Source organism: Adelges cooleyi, unplaced genomic scaffold (assembly GCF_023614345.1).
Source record: "Adelges cooleyi isolate 19-005CV unplaced genomic scaffold, UGA_ACOO_1.1 ACOO_flye_CR_arks_rails_tigmint_CR_PRNA_651, whole genome shotgun sequence".
Lineage (NCBI taxonomy): Eukaryota > Metazoa > Arthropoda > Insecta > Hemiptera > Adelgidae > Adelges > Adelges cooleyi.
The window spans coordinates 7245259-7264824 of NW_026096352.1; the positions used below are offsets into that span (position 1 = coordinate 7245259).

Here is a 19566-nt window from a genome sequence, read left to right on the forward strand (position 1 = left end):
AAAAAAAAAAACGACATATAACTTATCTAAACTCTCATACAAGGACCTCCCCAATATATATGTATATATATATATAAATAGGCTGTCATGGAATCATAGAATGAAATGTGGACAGCTAATTTATTAATGATTCAAAAATAATAAGGTATCTTGTTACGGTTAACAAAACGAAGTGAGCTCTATAGTGAATTTCACACTATAGGATCCGTTATTATATAATATTTTACACGCTGTCGTATGCACGTGGTAGTTTGCATATGATTTTCAGCAGCAAAAAACAATAAACTTCAGCTAGGGTTGGTTCATTGTGCAGCTGTTTATTTTTCATTAAGTTGTGTCGACGGGTGTTGGTGTTTGAGCGATTGTTTAATTTTGATTCTCTAGGTTTTTATATCACAGCTTCGAAGAATTGTCTTAATTATTTACTGTTTGCTCAAACCATCGAGACGCTTTCTTGGCTTGAGTATACACGGTAATACCAGTGCGTAACATCACGAACAAAGCTATTTCAAAGAATTATCGCACCAGTCTTAACTAAGGCGTTAAGTGGGTTTCTTCGAATCGTGTTAGTAAATACATATCGTGGTGTCAACGTTGTAAAATTAGTCAAAATCTAATTAATGGTGTTTGCACACTAAGAAGGGCTTTGGAAATATATAAACAGTTTATAATTTCGTGTAATATGCATTGTTGAAATTGAAAGAAAAAAATACAAATGGAGAGTTGGACGAACTAAAGAAATTACTTGAAGATAAGTTTTATCACATATTCATTTTATTTTAATAATAATAAGTATTTTTACTGAAGGTTTTTATCCGATATATAGAAAAATGATAGGAGTACCAATGTAATAATGATAAGCTTCATAAACGATATATTTAGATAATTCAATCTTTATTTTATAATTTCAATGGTTTTTTTTCGAAATTTATCACTACAGTCTTAAATTTTTAAAAAGTTGTTTCTTATTTACAAACTATGCGACAATAGTTTTATTATTAATAAATTGACATTTCCAGTAATCTAACTTGCATGTCATATTACTAAGGCGTTAAAAAACCCATTGACAGTCATTATAGTACGTTTTTTACATTTATCATCACTATGCGATGGTTAGCCTACATATTATTATTTTGTTCCGACGACATTCCTGTACCAAAATTGCATACACACAACGCCGTCTATTTTATCAGCGACAGCAAAATAGATAATATAGTCTAGTTGAATGATCGACAAAGATAGCGTTATCTATCGGTGGTATTACGTACGCCTTAATGTTTCATTTTATTTTCACGAATGACAGCTTACTTATACCGAAATAATTGCGGATTAAATTATTTACAACAAGTAGATTAAAAGGCTTACATGATATCCGAGGTTTTTTATTTATGATTTTAAGCGGAATAGTTTTGTATTGATTTTTCCCCCAGGTAAAACCGTGCACGGTTTGAGATTAACAAAAATATGTATTAAAATCCAGGCGTGGTTGACCTAAGGCTTTCAAAAGGAATAAAAAAACGGCAGCTCGAAAAGTTTTGAATATTTTCCATGCAACCCATCATATGCGAGCTATAGAGAAATACCACGGGGGTTCGCACCCGGTAAAACCTTTGTGCGTTTATGTCTCATGCATATTCCGTCGATGTGTTTTAGCTCTAGAAGAATATTTTTATTCACTGCGCCTCGACGTTTTCTTTCTTTTCCGTTACCAATAACCATTCAGGCGTCATATATACAAAAACTCTGTTCACATACAATCATTTTTTTTTTACAAGAGTGAATTTTGCTGTCTATTTAAACGAAATGCGAAGCCCCCCGCATGGTCATTGAACAATTCTCAAATCACAGACGGGTTTGTAACCTAACCGTTGGTTGAATAATCTTCGTCGGTTAGCGTAAGTAATTTTACATTTTTCCGGTCTGTGTTCGGCAGTACGAGATACGTTGAAGGAATCCAAAATATTTCCTGATGGTTTCGCCGTTATTGTACCGGCAATAATTTCCCCCCTTTAAAAATCTAGAGTAGAAACACTGTTACTAGCACGGTTTTTCTAACCTACTATTACTGTTTTTTTGTTAACTAAAAATATCTGTACCTTAGTGTGTACACTGTGAATACCGTCAATCAGGTGTCTGCGTAAATGTTTAAGAGCTCACCTCGAGTATCTGCCCAATAACATGTCTTGCAATTGCCTATTCATTTAAAAAGTTAACCTATATCAAGAATTTTTACAATTTTAACTTTGTAGAATCCTAAGTTCCACTTTACTCTCGCTATTCTCTGGAAGATATCTAGTTTGATTTCATAGATTTACTTCTTTTTTTGACCTGATCGTTTAGCTTCTTTTGTCTTTTAACTATTTCGTTTGCTGTTTATTTCTGATACACTTTCTGACCCCTTTTTTGCATCTTTTATAAAACATACACTGACATTAGAAACAAAAGCCATCAACAAAAGTTTAATGAATAGAAAATTCCGCTGCAAGTCATTGCCTAATTAAAATAATTTTTTTTTAGTTTTCAAGCTTTTATGTAGACTAATTTTTTATAAAATTAATTTTTAAATTTACGATATTTATTTGTTAGTAAATTATAAAAAATAAAATTAACACTACTTTAAAATAAAACACAAATGAAACAAATTATACAAACTAAATAATCTTTTTTATTTTAAAAATTTACTTTTAAAAGTACCTTTTTTTCTTTTTCATCTGATAATACTAACTTTGATGTATTATAATCTGTACTTTTTAAAATGATGTTATCATTATTTTATCGGTACTTATAAATTGAAAAAAATGTAAAATTTGCTGCAAACATCAATAATGTAAAAAAATATGAAAATTCTCAAAGTATGCTGAAATAATCTAAATAAGTTTTTGAACTGGGATTCTTGAAAATGTAATTGAAATTTGCAGTTCAGGTATATACAGCTAATTTTTGGACCGTTTTATAAAATAACATGCAATTGTATGAACTTTCGGACCCTAGTTGTAAACACTATGATCACAAATAATAATATTAGCACGTCGAGTTTGTTTAAACTAGAAGTCAATTTCCGGAATTTTCAACGGAAACAAGCATCGCCAAACTTCGTTATGTCAGAACTTATAACGAAAAATGTAAATAGCTATTTCACGAGAACTCATTATAGCGTTGTTTATTTTTTTCTGACATGTAACTATTTGTACTTAATTTCTAACAAAAATAAAACACTATTAAGCTATTCAAACATCCGATGAATAATATTGTAATGAAACATTTTATGAAGTGTCAAATTCTCTGTTTAGCATTTTTAATGAAACGATAATACTATTATTTCATCTCGGGAAGAATTCGTCGAATACATTACTTTGAAATACTTTATCTCTGGGCAAATCATTTTACAAGCAAGTAAAAAATTAAAAAGCAATACACACATTTCTTTGGATTTGATAACACTACTTATATTATAGCAATAAAATAGCTACGAAAGAGACCTGCGTTTCATTATATACTTCATTATATTATTATAATAAAATCTGTGAATAGATGGGTAAAAGTGTGTAGAAAGTCATAGTACCACAAAGTGAATTTCTACTGCTTATTTGAGTTAACTAATAATTCCATTGTTAATGATGGATGATACCGATCAGGATAAACTAAATTATAATCAGACTTGTTTAATATTAGAGATTTATTACTTGTAAATATTAAACCTAGTGTTAAACCATAATCATTATTGATGTTATTTAATTGATAAAGATTAAGCCCAGAAAAACATTCATAAATTAGCTTAGATTTATTTGTAATAGCCCCGTTATAAATTAGCCCAATGTCATTATTAAACCATTTAGTCCCACTAAGATTGTAATCGCCCGCTATGATAACACAGATATTTCCATAAGATTAGATAGTACCCACTCAATTGTATCAATTTGCATTTTGTACACACCAGCAGACCACGACGGTATTATAGAACATGTACCTATTATATACCTGAACTTATTTTCCAAGGTTATATTTACAAAAACCTGTTCAATACAAGACAATGCAGTAATTATAACACTCGATTTATAGCTTTTATTGTGTACAAACAGCAACCCCGCCATTTCTACTGCAGTTACTAGTTTGCACACTCCTATCCATACGGTAAACAATAAAATTAACAAAAAACTAACTAGGAACTAAAAATATCTTCACTCAGTCAAGTTTTCGTTTATATATAGAAATCATAGCCCGGTAAAGGAATATTACAAGCTAACATATGAAGTTTACTACGCAAACCCCTTACATTTTGATAATATCCAGAAAATATTTTACATTGTTAACTTATTTTTTTTTTTTTTACAAACACATATTGTTTAACTAAAAAATATTACATAACATAGGATTTTTATCTTTTGAGTGAACTAGTTTTTTGACACAGTTGACGGAACTCTTTTTACATACCTAACAACGATGTTTGATTCACCATTTAGACATCGCTGGAGTAATTCGGACCTCAAACTTTTTATTTGTGAACGTTAAAGTAAGGTTAGGGCGGCATTAGTCCATACATTTTTCCATTTACTTATACTTTGAAGTTTGACTTTATATTTTTAAAGTGTAAAAGCATCGGATTCATTCTCAAACTGAATAAGAAGAGGTCGCTTACCAGATTGTGCTTAGCCGAGACCCTTAGCTTGAACTATATTTAAATTCAAACTTAAATCCGAAATTAAACCATTGGCCAAATCTTTTGAAATGTCGATAATTTCATATTTTGTTGGTTCTTTCATATTAAAGACTAAAACATTTTTGCTTTTCGGTAATCTCATTTGTGCTTCTCTTATTACTTCAGATGTCGACATGTCAATATCAATTGGGATTTTTGTTGACTCTAATAATGATACGTGGTCACGTAAAATATTAACTTCTTCTTTAAGTAATTTACTATCGGAAACTAGGTTATTACTTATTTAGTGACGTAACCATGCTTTCAAGTGAGTTATTTAAGATATTTAATTTGTTTTCATAGCTTATAAACTTATCTTGTATTGCTTTAAATTTTGAATATTGAGATGATTGCATCGATTTGAGCATTATCATTATATCATTTAAAGAAAATTCCTTCTGAAGCGAACTGATGAAGTTAATTTTGTTAACGGTGTACTTGGTTTTCTAGACATGATAAATATTATAATCAAATACGTGAATCTTTTTTAATTTTTAAGCTGAATACACATTCGACTGTTATAGTATTTTGCTAAATTGTGTAACATATTAACACTTTAATTTATTCAAACTATTTGTACAACTTTTTAAACTAAAAATGATTTTACAAAAAATATCACTTAATACCATAATAATACCATTATCCACTCACCCCTTCATTATTATTGTACAATGTGGTTGCAATATGTATGCTGTTATATTTTTAATAGGAGAGCGAGTGGGTAAACCATCTCATGGTGGCAGAGCGTAGACATGGCAGAGGACGGGGTGCTCATATAAACGCGCAATACAATGTGATCCACGAATTGCACGACCTCAACGTATAAGTTAAACCGATTTATGTACTTAAACAGAAATACACATATCACACGTGTCCATTGTGTTTTTGGAATATAATATGTACGCCGTTCGATATAAATGTTTGTATAATCAATATATATTACAGTGAGGTACCTACGACGGTGCGGGTTGATTGTACATTTTAATATCTCCCAGGTGGTAGACGAGAAGATGGAAATCGATGTGAATAATGACGCCACTCGATTTAAATGTCGATTAGCTTGTTTCGGTCGTTGTTAACCACTATTGCAAAGGCGTAATTTCGGCAAATTACAATACCCTCGCAGACATAATATTGAGAGGGCAAAAATATTATTTTGTCCCGGTCGTCCACTCACAGAAAAACTGGTAATACCCAGGTGATGGTTAACTCTACATCCGTATACGTAGTCGTTTAATATTTCTGTTATTAATTGTATTTTGTTACATACGAATTTGAAAATAATTTTTAGGGACGCCAAGCGAAATCACCAATTGACTATTTAGCCGAACATAATAACACATAGGTTATTTTACATTTGGACGGTTATACAGCGGTTGACTGGTTAATAGGCTTGGCGATGTGAACAACTAATGGAGAGACGGAAAATCTGTAATCTCTGGGTTATATAGTCGCAGAACGGTTGTACTCGAGATAATACAATGGCGAGGCTAGTATCGCGATATTTTCTCTCAAACAAAGACAAAGGCTCGCAAGAAATAATAACGATAAACAATTCAGGACCCGCAGGGTATACCTTCCCTCTTTGTCGCATGACTACCATTGAATCCTATTTTTCAAATTGAATCAGATATTTTTTGACGTCGTTCTGAGAATTTCAATCAGATCATTCAACAGGATCAAAGTCAACGCGTTTAATACCACTTTCAGGCGATGTATGTACAAATCAAATTCTATAATAATATAATAAAACGCAGGACTTTTTCTCAGCTAGAATAAATTTAAGAGCACTGCAACTGTTGTGGACTGTACATAAACCATATTTAAAGTAATATGTCATCGGTTCAGACCAGAGTTTTATATAATTACTGTCGTTTAATATAAAATCATCATTATAGTATTTCGATTACGGCTCACAGGTATTGTATAATTATAAGTATGCATAATAAAAATAATAATATAGGATTAAAGAATTTGATTCATGAATACAATTTTATTGGATAAGATTTTAATTTAAATTAAATGCAAAACTTGTACATGCTTCAATTATATGTCTATTTAGTCTAAACTTGTATACATTTCTATATGGAATCATTGTATTCGTCAAGCCATAAGGTGATACGTAAGTAATATAACCTATACTGCAATATAGAATTTATAATCAATTTCTAAACATACGTACTTATATAAAAATGTAAAATGTCATTTAAATGTTTTTAATCGACATATAAATATGTATTTATGAGTTAGCTATATTCGGTCTACTGTTACTAATTACTACTTTACTTTTTAATTTTACACCTTCACAGTTACTAATCTTATTTTTTTAAATAATTAAATTAAATTTTTTTTCAAATAAATTATAGCTGATTTTCTACTACCATGCACCACTGATATTTACATTAAATTATATTCTTGATTATCACTTGATTATCTATATGAGAGCAATAATCGAATACCTAACTTCTTTTTTTTAAAAACAATTTGAAACCAATAAGTAAATGGATGTATCTCATATTTATTAAAGCCTTAGCTCAGTTGTAGATACTCGTATTTAGCTAACAATTTCATTAAGTCACCGTGGAAAATAAAACCAACATCTCATTTGACATACTAGTAAATATAACAGATCCTCTTCGCAAACCATTGTTAATAGCGATTAATCTGATCAAATTTAGACTAAATTGGTTTTATAAATTCATTAACTCACGAAAATACTATATTTTCAAGTGCTCACATAAACATCCCCTTGACAGAGTTTTAAATTGTATTATGGTAATAATTAAAAATAGTTAAATTAATTGAGTAGTTTTTTATTTGCTCCAAAATAAAAATAAAGTGATTGTAAAAAGAGCGCATTAAGTAATAAACTATAGTACATCTGATAAATAAAATATTGCTCGATATAAAATAAAACATTTCAAAGAGGCAGTTTAACCGTGAAAGCAATTTAACAAAACTATTAGACGAAGTAAAAGCTGAAGTATCTTGTCGGTCAATGTGAGGTCACGCCTATGCTTCTCTTTTTATTTTATTACCCTCGTTCTGGTTTATTTTTAAGACTGTACGCGCCTTAAGTAATGCAATTTTACTCCCTTAAACCTGAATCAGCACATTTAAAATTGTTTTTTTTATTTAGCAAACATCACTTGAGTCGTACATTTATTGGCTAGTAGCCGTCAATATATTTTAAATGAACAACGGCGTGGCTTTATATGGTGACGTAATACTTATTGTACGCAGTATTATAATTAAAATACTAATTAGTTACCTAATAAGGGTTACAAATTAATTAAAATTTTCATTATTCTAACATACCTCTTTTATTAATGTTTTGAGTGTGTAATTGCTAATTTGTTGATTATTTTAATTACATTTAAGTACCTAGTTTAAATATTAAAAATATTTGAATAATGAAATGTGTAATTATAATAGTGTTAGACGTTAGCTAGTACTAGAAAATATGAGACATCTAAATGATATTAGTTGATAACTATTTTATGATAAGTGATGGTTTGATAGACGAACAAGATATGAAATGTAGTTCATTGTCATCTAAGTAGTAGAATATTCATTATTATAATAATAATAATAACTTTTCTGAAGCTATCAATAATTGTCATAAACTATACAATGTTAGTATTATCCATTGTTTGACTACATACCAAACATCAAGTGGTGGTATGCTCAATATTTCATTCGTAATTTGGATTTTACAATTTTTATCGTTATGTGGTTTCAAATGACGTTTAAGAGGAAGTTGTGCCATTCAAATATGTATTATAATAATGTACTGATGAAGAGATTTTTCATTTTTGGTTTTTTTATTCAACGAGAGAGCCGAAAGTAAAGCGGTCGGACGACTAATCAAGCTGCCAAGCAGAGTTACTGAATTGGATCGTCAAAATAAATTGTTCAAGCCGGTCACATCGATCACCTGGAACTGCTAATACTGGGGACTAATTTTGTATTATTATCCTAAGTAAAAAAACCCTACTGTTTGGGAGTGGTCTAGTGAAACATGATTTTGCTGGAGTGTATAAATAACAAATCGTGATTCTGGTTAATATTTCAAATGTTTTATGGAAAAAGAATATTTTTATCAAATAATAAATTCAATCGATAGTGAAAAAATAAAATGTAAGAGACAGATAAAATGCATATCAATTCCGTTTGTTAGACCTTGTACGACCTGCTATTTGTTAGCTATTACAATAAGGTTCTTGAATATAAACATTAATTTAGAAACAAATAATTTTTAGCAATATATTTTGTTCTGAAAGGAATTTAAATAATTTATTAATTTACAAAATATTATAAGTTAATATGTAACTAAAATTTACCAAAACATAAGCGGATGTCAAGTAAGATTTTTTCACATTTCATTTTTCAATATCTGAAATGTCTGTTAAGTTAACAAATAATGTAAAAATTAAAACAAGGCTGTAGCTTGTTAACAAGAGTCAAGTTAGGTTAGGTTAATAAACAAACTTCATATTTATGTGCGTAATATTTACAATAATTTTTTATACTGTGTAAACAATGGTATTGAAATACAGTCTTACTATTGCGGTATATACTGCACCGTGTTCATTAAAGGCTTGTGTATTAATATTTTATACAATTTAAATAAACAAATAAATGCAAATGTAAATTTTGTACATAATAATTATAATATTTTACACTTTTTTTGAGGGGTTTTTTTGATAAATAGCTGTTTGACTTTTGAAATTCAAATTTATGGTAATGTATTCATAAATGTTATTCAGTTTTATTAAAGCGAAAATAATGCAGGTAATTTTTTATTTTTGGACGTTTATTTCTTGGGTTTAATAACGTTGCAATGATTAAGCAGAAAAAGGTTCTTTCTTCCTTGTGACGAAAAAGTCTATAGTCGTCTCGAATTGTTTAATCGCTCCACTGCGGTCTGTCTAGATATATATATATTTTTTTACGCTTCTGTATTTCCCATTAATCGTAAACTCTGTTCAACTTCTAATATTTCCATAGTCACATAATAGTTTTATACTATCCATTTAAATTGTATAATATGTTGACGAAGATTTAAAAAAAAAATTGGGAAGCGATAACTCAAAAATCGAACCAAATGACATGTGATCGGCTGTGATCAATGAATCTAAGTAAGTTATGTGCGTGCCTTTTTCTGGTACTGTAAGTTAGTACCAGAAGAATATATTATTTTGTTTTAAACAGTATTTCAAGCGTTTTACTGGGTTTTAAGCAACAGAAATAATACAACACAAACACATATATTTTTGTGTATTAGCCTAGTGATTTCAATAAGTAAGAGTAATACACTTTAATTGCATAGGTCATGTTTGTAATATTCAATATTATTGCATTTATAGAAACAAATTAGGAGTTCATCAACCGTTACAATTATATCTTTATATCATGTAGGATTTTACGGGGGAAATGTATTTTGAGATTCTGATTAATAAGAGTATTCTACAATATATAGGACAAATGAACTAATACGCAATGTACATAAATAAATTTGAGCTTTTTAAACAGGGTATTTGGCTTTTTCAATGAACGTCAGTTACACACTATTGTCAAATAAACACTGAAGTTTCCGAGCAAGCGATCATTTATGCAGTATAGTTATTTAATACTACAACAACTACTTATAAAGACGTTGCTCCCGGCTTAAACCAATTATTAGCTTTACGCATTACACCAACGCTGACGCAAAGTATATTAAATACCGGTGTTGTCTCTTCGTGTGAGAGGCACACATTTCTCAATACGTCTCTGTCATAAGTTGCCGCACGACGATACTGCTTAATAACTTTAAATATCATAAATTATGTTACAACGGGGAGCAGTTGTGTCAAGTACTCGATAACGGCATTGTTAACTGACATAATAAATAATAGCGTATCAGCTGTCTTGTGTTTTTATTCTATACAACGTAATACTCGAGAGGTAATCCAATCTGTTGAAGATAAATATTGGTAAAGAACATTAGTAAGTGGATTAAAGCGAAAAATCGTAATAATAATTAGGCCACCTATCAAAAAATTCCCCAAGCTTTAATTATCTGAATAAGTCAGTAAACACTTGCAAGTTGCAACTAGAGACAAAAACAAATACAGTTTTACTAGACTAATATTGTCAACGATTGATTTACAGAACGGCATATTTTGCGATGGTTATTATTTTAAAGACAATGATCAATATGCACGTTTATACTCGTTTTTAATTCGTTATAAAGTAAAACGCTATATACATTTTATATTAAATTACTAAGTGCTCGAAACATGTAAAAGGTAGGAATATAGTATAACCGATCAAATATTTACGATTCATAATGGAATGATAAGCTCCTTTTATTGAAAATCGCTAGGGGATTTTATAAGACTTAATAAGTATTTTTTGCTTCGATACGAAACTTAAATGGAATTGGTTTAACAACGTTATGTGTTACTTTGTGTTCAAAGAAATATTTCATCATAATTGATTTACTCAAGAACCAAGTATCATTTCTATTGTTCAAAAATTGCATACTCTTGATTTTGTTTATGGGTTTAAATTGAAAAAGTTCACTGCTCTCTTTATATTATCGTCATATATTTGTACATCTCATGTTACCAGTTCAGCAGGTTTGGTGTTATCTAAACAAGCTTGCTTTATTAAATTGTATTTAGCTAGAATAAACAAGTGGTTTGTCCCAAGAGGTACCAGAGTTGATTTCGTCTCCAAGGTGGTTAAGTAGCGTTAAAACTATAAAAGTGGTCGAAGTGGTTTAGTGATTGTCGATCAGGCCGTTTTAGCAAAGTTCAATTATTTAGCCAAAGCTCCATTTAAAAGAAGCAAAAACGTGTTTCCCGGCTTCTAAACTAGTAAAACGATAACAAATAATTGATAATCTATTTTGAACATCGATCTATGGTAAATCAAATATGGATTTAAATGTTAATAGTCCTATTGGAAGAATACATGTGGATGATACATGATGTGAAACACAGCCGGAGTTCTATGCTGAAACCTTACTAAATTAACATAATCAACAGTAATATTTCAGTAACATGGAAATTGATGTCTAATTAATGATAACGGATATAATAAATATAGAATGAACTAATTCTATATAATTTAATTCTATTTTATTCTTAATCTATTCTGATATTTGATTAAATGTTTTCTGTGTAATAACTATTACAATGGTCTATAGACGACCCGTCCCGAAAGTCAATTCGTCAAGAAATCATCTCACGGTATCAACGTTGGACTGCTTCAAGGCCTATTAAGCTACACGATGATGAATACTACTTTGACTGATTATTATTTATAAGAACGCCTAACATCTACAGGAAATCTAATGAAAACAAGAAAATGTGATTAAAATTTAAGCACGCGTAACGGCTATAGAAAATCTAATGAAAACAAGAAAATGTGTTTACGGTGTACGTGCTTGTTAAATATATATATTCGCAAACTCGCCGATGCGAGGCGCATCGTTAAGGCTTGCTCGTTCCGTTTTCATTTGTTTTTATAAATAAACAATCGAGGATCGTACTGGTAGTGTTGAGACCAAACCGACTCGACCGATAGTCTTAAGTACGGCAATTGACGTGTACCTACTCCAAAAACGAGAAGACGAAGTGAATAGCAAATTGCGTTCGTTGCCACGGAAACGGTATAACGCGTAAATCCGCATTGTATGTTTACAAACAAAATACCTACATATAACATACTTTTGTGGGGGATAATAGAACAAATTTAGTGTTATTTTAATAATATTATTACAATAGGTTCTAAAAAAAACCCGTACAGAGGGATCGGGGCATAAATTGTAATGGGAACCGTACATATTATTGTGGTGGAGGAGATCACAGGCCTTCAGGAAACTATAATAACTAAATGTGGTGAAACCACTTACAAATAAACGCTTCGATGCGAATATTTAGATGGTGGAAACACTATAATCGATAAAAAAAAATTGTAAAGGCTATAATGTACTAAAAATTAAGTTTTTTAGTATTAAGGAGGATACAATTAGGGTTGATGGTCTGTCTATAATACATTGTTGACGTTGTTACCCGTATTCTTTTAATTAAATAATATAGTGAAACTATTTGCTAAATGCCTTTTATTGACTTTTGATTCATTTGCACGTAAACACATTTTCTTGTTTTCATTAGATTTTCTATTTGCACAATCTAGAAATTTACTACGGTCAAAGTACAATTTTCCTTCTAATTTTGGCGAATTTCACTTTTAAAATAAAAAAAGTTTTGACTAAAGATTTTTAAGAAAATCATAAATGTTATAACTTAATCTAGATTTATTTTCAGTCTAATTTTCAGACTAATTTTCTAATTATAGTCCTAAAACTTCAAGTTTGTACCGAAGATAGTATATATTTTTCCCTTAGATAATCGAGACTCTTATAGACTCTTTCGAATATTTCATATAAATTTAGAACTAACTAACAATTCTGAATAAGTTTTGAATTTCATTAATCACACAAATGTTCACATTACAATTTTTGATGAAACATTGTGTGACATGTGTATTTTATAATTTACGAAAGAACTTTTTAAGCAGTATTAAGCAGCAGTTTTAATTACATTTACCTTACATTTAAATTTCCTTCAGTGACAAAAAGAAACAATACATTATTGTATCACGAATCTTTTCATTATAGTTAACATTTCGACAGTATACGCTTTTACAACTTGATCATACTAAATGAGGATAACTAACTATAGTCAAGTATCTGCCAAACACCAACAAGCGCTGATTCTTACTTATTATTTTTACTGAATTCTTCAGGGTTTTATTTTTTTTTAAATATGTAGCCACAAAATCTTGTAAGCGACAAAATCATTTCTATTCAAAAATTAAATGAGATAATTTTTAACGGATCCTTTTGTAAGTTTGTTACCTAAATTTTCAAAAGTTATTTTTTTCATTGATAACAATATCACGCTGACACCATTTGTACTTTTAGATTACATAATACTTAATACTCATACAACATTATTTACTTAACAAATCTAACCAATTCGTTGATAAGACTCATAAGACGAAAATGTAAAATATATAGTGGTCGTTCAACTAAAATGGAAAAAATAGCTGTTTTCTAGTATAAAATACATTATTCTGTTATATATTCTAAATATTATTTTTAAATAGTAAACATTTTACACTGTGTCATATAACAGAGAAAAGTTTTGTTGAAAAAAATGTATCATGACGTCCTTATGATTCGTCCAATAATTTTAAATTTTAATCTGTTACGGCTATCAATTGTTAATTGACTGATAACTGGTATCTTTTCTCATATACTGATGATAACTAGAAATTATTCTGGATATAGTATTTGACAAATTTTCTGATAATCCCTCAAAAAAAAAAAATATATATATACCTATTATCAATCAACTAAATTATCTACCCAACTTCCAGTTCGGCTTTAGATCCAGACACTCCACATACCATCAACTTAATTGCGCAATTAAATACACATAGCTGAGTCTCTTAAAACAAACAAATATTGCTTTGGTGTATTCTTGGACGTAGCACAGGCATTTGATACAGTTTGGTACAATGGCTTACTTTATAAAATAAAAGGGTTTCTCTCTGCACCATATATTACCTGCTCATTAAATCCTTTCTAGAAAATAGAACCTTCAATGAAAGAATAAACACCACACTGTCAAATAGTTATAGCATACTAGCTGGTGTCCTAGTAGGTAGCGACATTGCACCTCTTCTCTACATTATATAAACTGCCGACATTTCAACAAACGCAAATACTTTAATTGGTAACTATGCGGACGACACGGTCATACTAGCATCCAATTCAGACCCTACTGTAGCTAGTCAACGCGTCCAAACCTCCTTAAATACACTTTCAACGTGGTTTAAGAACTGTAAAATCAATATCAACAAGACCAAATCCATCCACATGTTTTTTTCTCTTAGACCTCAAAACTGCCCACAAATCTTTTACAACGGCAAAATCATACCACATCAAAATGAAGCAAAATATCTCGGCTTAATCCTTGACTGCAGGTTGACTTGGGGACCTAATCTCAAAGGAAAGTGAAAACAACTTTCTAAAATTCATATTGTAAACCTTCTAACTCTTTATAAAAGTCTACTCCGGCCCATTTGGTCTTACGGAGTTCTCTTCTGGGGTACAGCTAAGCTATCTAACACTAGAACAATACAGGCATTTCAATCAATATGCCTGCGCATCATTACTAAGGCCTTGGTTTATCACCAACCAACAATTACATAAAGACTTAAGAATACAATCTATTAAAGAAGATGCCTCCTTGTACTACTCCAGATACCACAGTAAGCTACTTAACCACCCTAATAATCTTGTCACCCACTTCGGCACTCGGACTCTTAGATCTTACTCAACGCCTGAAGCGATCTTGGTGCAGAGACCTTCTAATCTAGAGTGTAAATACACATATACCACTTTTTATTATTAATGCACAGGAGATTCTAATGTGGGTTAGATAAACTACATGCTTTATTATAGCTGCAGTAATATAAAATAATAATAATATTGTATCATGTGTGCGAGTATACCATACAATAGAAATCCTCATTGTGTACAAAAATAAATTGAACCATTTTCCCGGTGGCGCAACTGTTTTATTATTATGCCTAAACCCTGTAAATTATTAATTATTATTAATATAGTACTTTAGGTGGTTTTAGTTTGTATTATTTAAAGTAGCTAACGTTACACTTTATTTCGCACCGTCGTGATATTACTTAAAATAAACATAAAAATTCATAACAACAATTTACTACTAGGTTATTTAAAAAAAAAAAGTTAAAGACACTTCGGTAAAAATACAAATCAAATAAAAAAGTAGTAACTAAAATAATACTTAATAACGGGTAATAACAAAATTATTTTTTTAATACAACAAACTTACCGCATCTCATGAACAACCGTGATAGGTATTATAATCGACTAAATAGACTAGTATGGATATTATTACTCAATTTTTTTATAATATTATAAATCTGTAGTGTGAAGGTAAACGTCGATATGCCACTTTTTCCAACTTACCAAATTACATTTTTGGGAAAATTTTTTAGCGATATTAAATTTGTAAAACTATTTATTATTATTTTTTAAATTATTAGAAATATATTCCTTATATCAACAATTTAAAACTGAACCAAAAATGTATTTTTGGTTAATATAAGGTAATATAAGTAATTTAAGGTAAAATGAGGTAGAAAAGGACTCATGTACTCATTCAACAAAAATATTTATTTAAGCATATCGGTAAATTGTATTTTTAAATAGTAGCTTTCATATAAGTAATTCATAGAATGATAATAAAATCACTCAGATATATCATATTTTATCACTTTGTAATAGTTTGTAGGTATTATAGGTATTATTAGATATTATACAAAGTTTGTATGATATCTGTTTTATTATTACATCAACATTGACAAAAAGTGACATATCAACTTCGGCCTTCTATTAAAAGATAAATCTAAGTTATAATTTTCATATTAATAAAATAATCATCTTTTCTTAATTATCTAAATTGTATTGTATAAAGTATAATCGAAAAATTGAAACGCATTTTAATCAGAAATAAATGTAATTACACGAGTTCAAACAGTTGAGCTAAGCATTTAGCAAATTAATATCATTGTATTTACGATTTGAGTGGTCGATATTGAGTAGTGTGAAAGCTTACCTATTAGACAATAAATTCCTGGATATGATGCACAGTACGCTGCAATACATGGTGGCCCTTAAACGGGTTCATTTGTTGTGTTGAACGCTACTACACGAGTGTCATTAACCTAATTAAAAACCGTATTGTTGGGCATCCGGCACTTGATGTGACGGTCTGATAAATGAAAGAAGTGGTATCTCCCTTTGATAGGAACGCTTTTATGTATCAAAAACAATCATCCCGCGCTGGTCGTGATTAATGGTTAGCCGACAATGATGTTGTTTTAATTAAGTCACCCGGTCGAACTGATGTTAGTACTTTACTAATTGATTATAATATAGATTAAAGATACTATATGGATGCGAACAGTAGCAGCGTACGCTTTGCGGGTTTTACGAGTGTACAATAGTGTCATCAAATTTAGATAAAGACCACAACGCGTTCCAAATATCGTTAACCGAAACTTTATTCAGACCTTCTGGTTCATTAAATATCATAATATAACCGTTCAATATGTTATAACTATTGAATACAAGTTTTATTGGGTTCTCTGTGAAGGGTTTGAGATAACAACAAACTTAATGAAATAAAGTTTCAATGTTAAAACAATATCAATATGGCTTTCTAAAATTATTATTATATTAATACTATAAAAATATAGGCTATAGCTTACAATAAGTGCACCGAAAAGTAATTTCGAATGAAATTGTTGGTAGATATTTTTGCCGACTCGTTTATTTTAGAAAGTTTTGGTTTTAATACAGAGCCTGCCATTCTGTGACAACTCCTAAACCTTAAATAATAGTCAAACACCTAATTCAGGACTGTCGGATGTGTATACAGGTGAAAGAACCGCAAGCCAAACATCAAACAGTTGGGTAGAAGTCATTGTGGAAAGACAACTTATTTAAATGCCTTAAACAAATTACAAATATATAAAACAACCATATTGGAATGTTGAAAAATGTATTAAAAAATGACCTAAAAATCGTATTACTAATTTACTTGTTTTGTATACAATTTTTATCTACACATTTTTAACGAAGAAATTTTTTTTAATTATTTAATATGTTCATAATATGCTAATAACCAAGTTGTTTAAGCCTTATTAATAAAGAAAAAAAAAGACGAAGCGAGAGTTATTTACGTCCCATCAGGGTCGGTCTTGTTCAATTATTTAACGTTAGTCTTTAATAAACTTTAGTCGGTATTTAATATTTAAGTCGTTGAGATAAGCTGGCTAAGTGTTTATTTTGCCAATAGTTAATAGATCGAGGCGTTAAGGATTTGTTTGGGGTGATGGGACATTACAGACACCAAAGTGCGTTTGCATAATGATTTCATAACAAGTAAGAATAGTTTGTAAGCATCTTCAGCTAATCTTATGTTATTGCTGCCTAAACCATGACCCGAGAGCAGCTCAACCTTTAAAAGTCGATCGCTTATGTATAAATTTAGAGCAAAAATAGCTTACCCGAATGTATTTATAATAATTGTGTACAAAAGTTTAACGCTTAGCAAATTAGAAATTTGTTAAGTTTCTGATGAAAGTATTTCAACAAAAATAATACAAGTAAGTAAGGACAAACAATAAATTATAAATATATATATTACATGAATAGTTTGTGTGATGGAAACTCTATTTTCGTTTAATATTGCAATAGACATTTATTTGATCTAATTTGTGAATTTGTAAGTCATTGTTCAGTATTGGAAAACTGCGATATACCTAACGTTTTTTTGTATATTGCACTTAAGAGTGCACAACCTCAAGAACACCGTGATATTATGGAAAACGGAAACGGTGCAATGATAAAAAAGTATCTACTTATTTCTATGGTGATGTTATATTATTTAATATGAAACTATAAATACAAAACTTGGTGGTACAAAGGTGGTTTAAGACCCTGGATCATTTATTTTTTTTAAATTATGGTACCACTCAATACTTCTACCCCTAAACATTATTTTTCTAGTTCAATTAAGTTCTCCAAAACAAAATATTCATTTCCAGATAGTTTGAATGTTAAACTATGTTGTTATTTTATAACTGTATAATATTTTGTTATAAGTAGTTGCTTTAGTAAAAACAAAAAATAAATGATTATTGTTTAATTTCACATAATAAATTATAATTATTTTTTTTAGATAAAATAATACTTTTGAAAACAATATTACACTAATGGAAAATAATTTATAGTTTTGAACCCCATTTGCCCTGTTACCACATAAAGAGAAAATATTAAAACTACTTGTGATGCTTAAAATTAATTTATTATTCTTTTTTTTAGACTACAGAGACTAACAACTCTTAGGGCGTGAGAAAAAAAATATCTTAAATTTGGGTTCTTAGGCCACCTTTATGCACAATGTACTAAGGAAAAGAATAAGGCACGATAAAGCATGTTCGATCGATAAATAATAATAATAAATAAGCTGTTTGCACTTATATCAAAAATATTATTAAATATAACTTTGATTAAACAATTAAACCGTAAATCATTTGTGTGTATCCTATGGTAGTGAAATATGAATCTGTGCAAGCGGACAAAATGAAAATGCTGACCTATCTTCAAAGCCGTACAAAGCTTTTCTTGCTGGCTTATAGAAACGTAATAAAAAAAAAAGATTTACGGACACTGATATATCGGATATTGGAAAACATAAAAAATGAAATACTGATTATAACCAAAAAAATGTTCGTTCATTTATAATAATATGTTTAATAAATTAAATAAAACAATTATTTCTATTTCAGAATATACTAAATACAATATGTAATAATTAAATCGTGTCATACTAAATTCATACATTCATATCAACCTTTTGATAGAGCCAAGTAACGAATTTATACTACTGTTTTTTTGTACTTAATCGTTTGAGAATATCCATACTCATTTGATTAGAAGTTAAATATTGAAAAGGTAGAGTCCAAGGCCGCTAAACTCAATAATACGAGTATGGTTTCCAAGTACAGAGTTGGAACTCTAACATATAAGTTTTCAAATAACTTCCAATACATTTCCAAAGTTTAAGGTTTCCAAACTAAATAGAACTTACAGTAAAAGGTCTCGAAATATATTTCAAGCAAGATCAATTGCAACGCTATTCAACTGTGTAAAATTGTTCAAAGAAGATTCCGTGCTCGTGATACCATTTGCATATTCC

General features: G+C 29.7%; 1 protein-coding gene across 8 annotated transcripts in view; it reads right to left on the minus strand.

Annotated features, from left to right (window-relative positions):
* Nucleotides 1-19566, minus strand: part of LOC126844931 (dual specificity calcium/calmodulin-dependent 3',5'-cyclic nucleotide phosphodiesterase 1A-like) — a 294426-nt gene that overhangs the window by 42540 nt on the left and 232320 nt on the right. Inside the window, exon 1 of one of the 8 annotated variants that reach the window (XM_050583435.1) lies at nucleotides 16417-16494. The exons of the other annotated variants lie outside the window; for them this stretch is intronic. The gene's annotated coding sequence lies outside the window, so the exon portion shown is untranslated. Of the gene's footprint in view, nucleotides 1-16416; nucleotides 16495-19566 lie in introns of those variants that run through there. 8 annotated transcript variants of the gene reach the window in all.